This window comes from Musca domestica, unplaced genomic scaffold (assembly GCF_030504385.1).
Source record: "Musca domestica strain aabys unplaced genomic scaffold, Musca_domestica.polishedcontigs.V.1.1 60, whole genome shotgun sequence".
Classification (NCBI taxonomy): domain Eukaryota; kingdom Metazoa; phylum Arthropoda; class Insecta; order Diptera; family Muscidae; genus Musca; species Musca domestica.
In genome coordinates this window covers 3,152,223-3,160,709 of record NW_026712364.1, presented here as the reverse complement: position 1 = coordinate 3,160,709, position 8,487 = coordinate 3,152,223, and positions in this window count along the sequence as shown.

Below are 8,487 nucleotides of genomic sequence, written 5' to 3'. Positions count from 1 at the left end.
TTGGTCCAGATATAGCCAGATTATAGCTATAGCTCCATATATATTCTTCATCTGATTTGTCAAATTGCTCCTCCACAGCCGTTATATGGACTCCGTAACACCATTTGCCAAATGTTATCGAGATCGGTTAGCCCCCACATATGTATATTTAATATGTGGGGGCTAACCGATCTCGATAACATTTGGCAAATGGTGTTACGGAGTCCATATAACGGCTGTGGAGGAGCAATTTGACAAATCAGATGAAGAATATATATGGAGCTATAGCTATAATCTGGCTATATCTGGACCAATTTACACCAATTTTGACATACTTGTTATACCTTAAACCATAGTATGGAATGTATATTAAGTTTGTCATTCTGTTTGTAACACCTCGAAATATACATTTTAGACCCCACAAAGTATATATTTTCTTGATCAGCATAAAATTCTATGTCGATTTGGCAATGTCCGTCCGTCTATCCGTCTGTGGAAGTCACTCTAGCTTCCGAACGAAATGAAGTAAGTTCATAAAAAAATTTACTCAAATGTGTATTATGTCTGCAGGACATCCTAAGACAGAAAATTAGCCATGTAGGTGCACGTCTTCGTATAGCCCTCATATAAACGTACCTCCGGATATTGGGTATTTTAATGATTTTAGAGACTTTATTTACCGGAACTATTTCAAATTTAGTATTTGAAGTTCCTAATGAATACTACAGCCTATGACAAAAAATTGTCCGTACAGGTCCACGTCTTCGTATAGCCCCCCAAATAACGGTGCCCTCCATATTCGGTATTTTTATGATTTAGAGACATTATTTACCGGAATTGTTTCAAATTTCGCATTTGAAGTTCGTGATGGATAGTAAAGCCTATGACAGAAAATTATCTGTGCAGCTCCACGTCTTCGTTTAGCCCCCATATAACGGAAACCCCGATATTCGGCATTTTGATGATTTTAGCGACATTATTTACCGGAACTATTTCAAATTTAGTATTTGAAGTTCGTAATGAATGCTACAGCCTATGCCAGAAAATTGTCTGTGCAGGACCACGTTTTATAACCCCCATGGTGCCTCCCTATATTCGGTATTTTGATGATTTTAGCTACATTATAAACAGATTTTTTTTCAAGTTTCGCATTTGAATTTTGTAATAGCTTGTGGCAAAAGTTGCCTATGCCTATGCGATGTATGGAAAGTTTCATCGCAATCGGATATTTTCGCAGCTTTTGATTCTATGAGGATTCTCAAAAGTTTCTGTGGGTTTATATCGTTCCCTTCGCCATGTTAAAAAAATACACAAAGACCTAATACCCTGACCATAGTATGGTAAAGAAAGCAAGATAAAACTATAGTCGTTCGGGCCTGACCATGTGATACCTGACAACACTACATTTTTATATACTCCACCATAGTATGTAGGGTATATTAAGTTTGTCATTCCGTTTGTATCACCTCGAAATGTATATTTTAGACCCTCCAAGTATATATAGAAGTTACAGACCGGAATTGTTTAAATTTTCATACTGAAAGTTCGTGATGGGTACTACAACATACGACAGAATAACGCCTCCCTATATTCGGTATTTTGCTGATTTCAGCGACATTATTCACCGGAATTGGTTAAAATTTCCTATTTGAAGTTCCTAATGGGTACTACAGCCTTTAACAGAAAATTGTTTATGCAGGTCCACGTCTTGGAATAGCCCCTTAATATCGGTACCTCTCTATATTCGTTATGTGGTGATTTTAACTACATTATTCACCGGTATTGTTTTAAATTCCGTCTTGTACACCGGAATGGGTGCTTAAGCCTGTGGCAGAAATTTGCCTTTGCAGGTCCACGTCTTTGTGTAGACCCTGGGGAGGTCACGACCAATATAGCGCAACCACACAATATATAGTGTTTTGAGGGTTTGTGAGACAAGTCATAAATCCACTTTTGTATTATTCACGATGTTTTCCACTTTTAACACTTCTGCTTTTAAAGCACATATTTGTGCCAAATTTTACACCTTGTAAGCTATGTATAAACCACGTTTTTCACCAAATCGATATGCAACGCAATTTTTTTTCTATTAAAAATAAAACATTTTAATGTCTCAACTCAACTCAAGCTCATTATACAAATTAACTCCGAAAAAGTTCAAAACCATCCAACTGCCAGTTTAAAAGAACGGCTGAAAAAAACAAATCATAACCTATCCCCGTGCCTGGGTCTGAATATAAAATTATGATTAATGGAAATGTAAATTTGCTCAAGAACCTACGTAAGAAGCTGTTGTATTTGTAGCGTTGAGATATCGTCTTATCGCCGTATTTTGATATTGTATCGCATGAAAATGCCTGACACATAACGTCCAACTGTTAAACTGTCAGCGAATATGTCAAATACTTGCGCATTCGTGATATTTGTTTGTGTGACCATACTACGTTTATCTAAACAATTGTTCTTTTGTTTTTTTGTTTTTGTTAGTGATGCGCTGTTGTTATTTGTTTTCTTTTGATCGTCTTTAGTAAACAGACTCATGTGAATTTCTTGAGACGAGCATTTATTCCAACTTTTTGAACGTAGCATTATTTTGTTCGATGCTGTCTAGAAGTTGTCAACATATGGAAAAGTGATCGTGCAACAGACACTAGGTCAATTCATTGGCTTATGAAAATGTTGTCATTGTCAAGGACAATCATAAGCTGTGGAAAATTTAGTACGAACAATTCAGTGGTCAACATCAAATTTATAATGGAAGACCATTTAGGGATATACGTAGGATAAGCGTCCAGGCCATCTCCGAAATAACTACTTTTTTGGATTTTTTTTTTTGTATTTATAAACCGCAACATTATGTGTTGGGGGTATAATAAGTTTGATTGGACCAAAAAAAAAAAAGAATATAAAAAAATTTGGTCCTAATATCGCGATGTTATATATCAATCTTCCTTTCTCACCAAGCTACCGATCCTCAATAAAATTTGCAATGAGTTAGGATTAGTGTAAAATTAGAGAGCTATTGTTTGGAGAGCTGATCGCAAAATATTATGTGGCTGAAATAGACCAAATTCAGGGTGAGATGAAAAAACTGCAACCAACTTCAGACTGCTGTCATTTCAAAGCCACTCGTCCGACAGCTGTTAAAATTATTCAAGTGACAGCTCATTATATTGTTTACGAGCGAACAAAAGAATTTTGGTGAGACAATCCTTTGGACTATTGTGTCTGGAGTATTTTGGAAAAGAAGTATTTTGGACTCAAAAATACCAAAGTGTCGATCACCTCAAGCATGCGCTTCGCCAGCGTGTGTCGGTTTCATTTGGCCGTTCCAATATTTGATGCTATTTCCGATATTTTTGCTTTCATTCTCTAAAATTAAAAAAAAAAAAAAAAACAAGTAAGCATAGGCTATAGTCGTGCGGGGCCGACCATATGATATCCTACAACACTACAATATGTTGGAAGCCCCTTTATGTCCAAATCCATTTTAGAAGATTTCGCTCTTGAAATTATGGGAGGGAGCACTGCCCTACGATATTTGGCTATATTCGTCAAAGAAATCAGCAAAAAAGGCAGAAGTTCGCATTTTGTGTATTTCGGCTATCGCCTGTAAGTAATGTTGTCATTTTTTCGACAAAAGTAGTTGTTCATTCTACCCGCTGTCCTAAACTCTAACTTCATGCGAGATTTCGTGTACTTTGATTTCTATTTATGTCCGTTATGCAAAATCAGGAATATTTTTAGTTGTTGGTCCATTTCAACCCCTAAATATATTTCGGATATCTTTGAAAACAATAGGCCTAGCCCTTCTGAGCCTGACCCTATCCTTTTCGTGGGGATCGGACGATAATTGCAATCTGCATATAATATCCCAAACCTGTGTTGTAAGGTGGAAAAATATTACAAAATGTACACCTTAATATTATAAGTCAAATTGGAAAAATCGCATGCGATAAAAAATGTGAAATAATAAAAATATGTCACAAAATACTATAAAATCTATATTAAGATCATTTTTGACTTATTTTTGTAGATTTTATACCTTTATGTCAAGAGGGCATTCTGAATTGACAAAATTTGTCAAAATCGGTCCAGCCATTCTTGAGATATAGGCATTCCATCTAACATTCCTTTCCTTTGTATATACACATTGTATATGTTTCCCTATATATATCCGATATATTTACTATCGGCACCTACGTAACGGTCATAATTGACCTGTTCGCCTATTTGTCATTTCACTGGGATTAAAAATATTCGCGGTTAAATGAAAAATTTGACTTTTATTTATCACAAATATTATAGTCTTTTTCACCCACAAAATATTACCCGATGAACATCAAAATCTGAAGGCTTCTGCCCAGCCCAAAGCGCTAGCCCCATGCTAATTTCCGCGTCGATCGGTCCATAATTGTGACCTGTAGAGCAACTGCAAAATCAGGATTTTTTCAGTTTTTGGTCCATTTCGACCCCTAAATATTGTGCGATCATCTCCAAAAGAAATAAGGTTCTATTCTGACCTTATCCCCGCCTCCATTCTAAATTTCGTGAAGATCGGGCCATAAATGCGTAATAGATGTGATTACAAATCATTACAAATTAATAAGTGATTACAAATTAACATGGACAGACGGACAGACGGACGGACGGACATACATAGCTAGATCGACTCATCTTGGCGAGATAGGAAGATCCATATATACTTTCCTATGTGGGAAATCAATATTTGGATGTGTTACATAATTTTTGGCCCAATCAAACTTATAATACCCCCAACACAAAGTGTTGTAGGGTATAAAAACCAGTTAATAAGCAGTAAGTTCGGCCGGGTCAAACTTTGAATACCCTCCACCATTTGAAACGAATTTGGAAATTTCCAAAAAAAAACCCTTAAAAAATTCTATTAAAATTTTATGTCACAGGCTGTAGCATCCATTACGAACTTCAAATACGACATTTCAAACAATTTCGGTGGGTATAGTACCTAAACTCGTCAAAATACCGAATATAGGGAGGTACTGATATATGGGCCTATACGAAGACCTGGACCTGCATAGACAATTTTTGCCACAGACTAGTGTTCCCACTACGAACTCTAAATACGTAATTTGAAACAATACTGGTGAATAATGTCGCTAAAATCATCAAAATACCGAATATCGGGAGATACCGTTATATGGGATCTATATGAAAACGTGGACCTACAGGGCAGATTTACGAACTTAGCCTGCCTACTGGAAAAATAAACATGTGTGGAAAATTCTAGCCTTCTACCTCAATTCGTTCGAAAGATTGAAAGCGTGATTACAACAGACAGACGGACAAACAGACTCAACCTGTATTGTTCCACCCCTCCCAAGAAATATGTATTTTAATGCCCAAGTTTGCATGTGGTAACTACGAATTTAAACCAATTTTAAAGTGCTGGGCTTGACACCGTTTTTACTTCCTTGATGATTGCATAAATATTCAATCCATTTCTATATCAAAAGATTACCGCATTGAAGATTTAACAGTAAAATATAAAAAGGAAAACAAAAATATAATAAAATAATAACAAAACAATTTGTTTTTCTCTCACTGCACCAGCGATTACCAGAAAAACAAATTGTTTGTAATTTTTGAACTTCAACTAAACTAAATGTAACTGCAGGTTCATGTTTCTAGCAAAAATGCTGTAATTTTTAGTTTATCTTAGAATTTGTGAGCCAAACAAGTGAATTTTATCTCACGTTCAGTGCAAATATTGAATCTCGAGAAATGTTTACGGCGGTGATGACGGTTTTTGTTGGTTGACTGGCATCAGCTGCTGTTTACATTGGCTGCCACAGAGGCGAATGGTAAACAAACCCATAGCCACCATCACCTGGATGAGGTTTTTATTTACGTTTTAGCCAAATATAACTGAGTTCAAGCAATGTTTTCGATTTTTCAAAATAGTTAACGCAATTATTTAATCACATGTCTCTTCATACGTTGTAGTTTTCATTGATAATTGTAGTCCTTAAAGAGCTAACAGTACACATACATATATGTATATGTAAATGAATGATATTACATACTTACATCTTAAATAGTTGTAAACCACAGCACACTTAATTTATTTTGCCCCACTGTTCGATTTTTTGAGCAGTACAACACGCGTTTTTATATCCACTATAGTATGGAGGGTATATTAGGTTTTTGTCATTCCTTTTGTAACACCTCGAAATATACATTTTGACCCACCAAAGTATATGTATTCTTGATCAGCATAAATTCTATGTCGATTTAACGATGACCATCCGTCTGTGGAAATCACTCTAGCTTCCGAACGAATTGAAGTAGTTTGATACAATTTTACTCAAATGTGTGTTTGGTCTGCAGGACTTTTGGAATTATATAGGTTCAAGTTTAGGTGTAGCCCCCATATAACTGTAGCCCCCTATAGTCGGTATTTTGATGTTTTTGGCGACATTGTTCACCGGAATTATTTCAAATTTCGTTATGAGTAATGGGTACTACAGCCTGTGAAAGAAAATTTGCTATGCAGGTTTGTCCCTTCGTATAACACCCATATAACGGTACCTCTCAATATTCGGTATTTTGAGGATTTTAGCGAATTTATTCACGGAAATTGTTTTAAATTTCGTATTAGAAGTTCCTATTGAGAACTACGGCCTGTGACAGACAATTATCTAAGCAGGTCTTCGTATAGCCGCTAACATCTGCACCTCCCTATATTCGGTGTTTTCGTATTTGCACTTTGTAATGGTTTCTACAGCCTGTTACAAAAATTTGCGGGTCCACGTCTTCGAATGTACCCAAAAATAACGGTAACACCCTATATACGGTATTTTTAAGAAATTGTAACGAATTCTGTTTTTTTTAATTATTTATTTATATTATGTATTTATTTATTTTTTTTTTTAATTTCCAAAGTTTTTCAATTGTTAAAAAAATATTTTTGTATGAAAAGGGTAAAATTTTGAACATGTAAGCAAAGGCTATAGTCGTGCGGGGCCGACCATGTGATACCCTACAACACTACAATATGTTCGAAGCCCCTTATATCCAAATCCATTTTGGAAGATTTCGTTTTTGAAATAATGTCAAAGAGCCCCGCCCAGAGGTTACCCTTAGTTTTTTGACCCGATGAATTTGGCCAATATTTACGCACTCCGTAGTGTTGTTAAGTAATCAAAACCATTTCACACGAAAGTTGTGGTCCATTTTACAGTCATCCAAAATGCTAGACTTCTTCCCTGTCATTAACTCTCTTCTGATGCGAAATTCCGTGTCGATTAGTTTTCAATAGTGGCCTATAGAGCGACTACAAAATTAGAAAAAATTAATTTTTTTAGTCCATTTGCACCTCAAATTGTACATCTTAAGAACAATAGGCTTTAATTCTGACACTAATCCTACCGCCATGCAAAATTTCGTGAGGATCGGACGATAATTGCGATATGCATATAATACCCTTAAAACGAAGTGTCGGGGGGTGTAAAAATTTAGAAAATTTACAATTGAAAATTGTAAGTCAAATTGAAAAAATCGCATGCGATAAAAAATATGACAAAAATTTAAAAAAATCGACAAAAGATATTCACTTTTTTATTGGTATATTTTCCCGCGATTTTCTTAGATATTATTGTTTTCTGGCAAGAGACCTTTTCGAATTGATGGGAATTGTGAAAATCGGCCCAGAGGTTCTTGATTTATAAGCAGAATAAATGAGACCAATCCTTCTTCTTACATATATATTGTACCTATTTTGCTATATATCCGATTTCTTGGCTATTAGCATCACTGTAATGGTCAGAAGTGATCTTTTAATGTATTTGTGATTTGGCTGGGATTGAAAATATTCGCGGTTTAGTGGAAATTTAGTTAGGGTCTATTTTACCCGCTAATTATGATCCGATGGCCGCCCAAATTGGTAGGTTTCTGTCCACTCCTAAACTCTAACTTCATGTGAATTTTCGCATCGATTGGTTCATAATTATGGCCTATAGAGCACTTGAAAAATCAGGATTTTTTTGTTTTTGGTCCATTTCAACCCCTAAATATCGTGCGATCATCTCCGAAAACAGTAGGGTTCCATTTTGACCATAACCCCACCTCCATTTTCAATTTCGTGAGGATCGGTCCATGATTGCGACCTGTAGCTTGATTATAAATTAACATGGACAGACGGACGGACGGGCATACGTAGCTAGATCGACTCATCTCGGCGAGATAGGAAGATCCATATATACTTTCCTATGTGGGAAACCAATATTTCGGGGTGTTACATAATTTTTGTCCCAATCAAACTTTTAATACCCCCAACACATAGTGTTGTAGGGTATGACAAATGTTTGTGTAAATATAAAGTGTTATGCCAGTAATTAAAAAATCCCCCAATCAAAAAAGTCCCATTTTACCCTAAAAATAACTCCTTCTTCACCATGGTAGTGGTACATTTCTGAAACGCATATTTTTGGATGCTTTTAATTTATTAATTAATTAATTTTAAAAAAT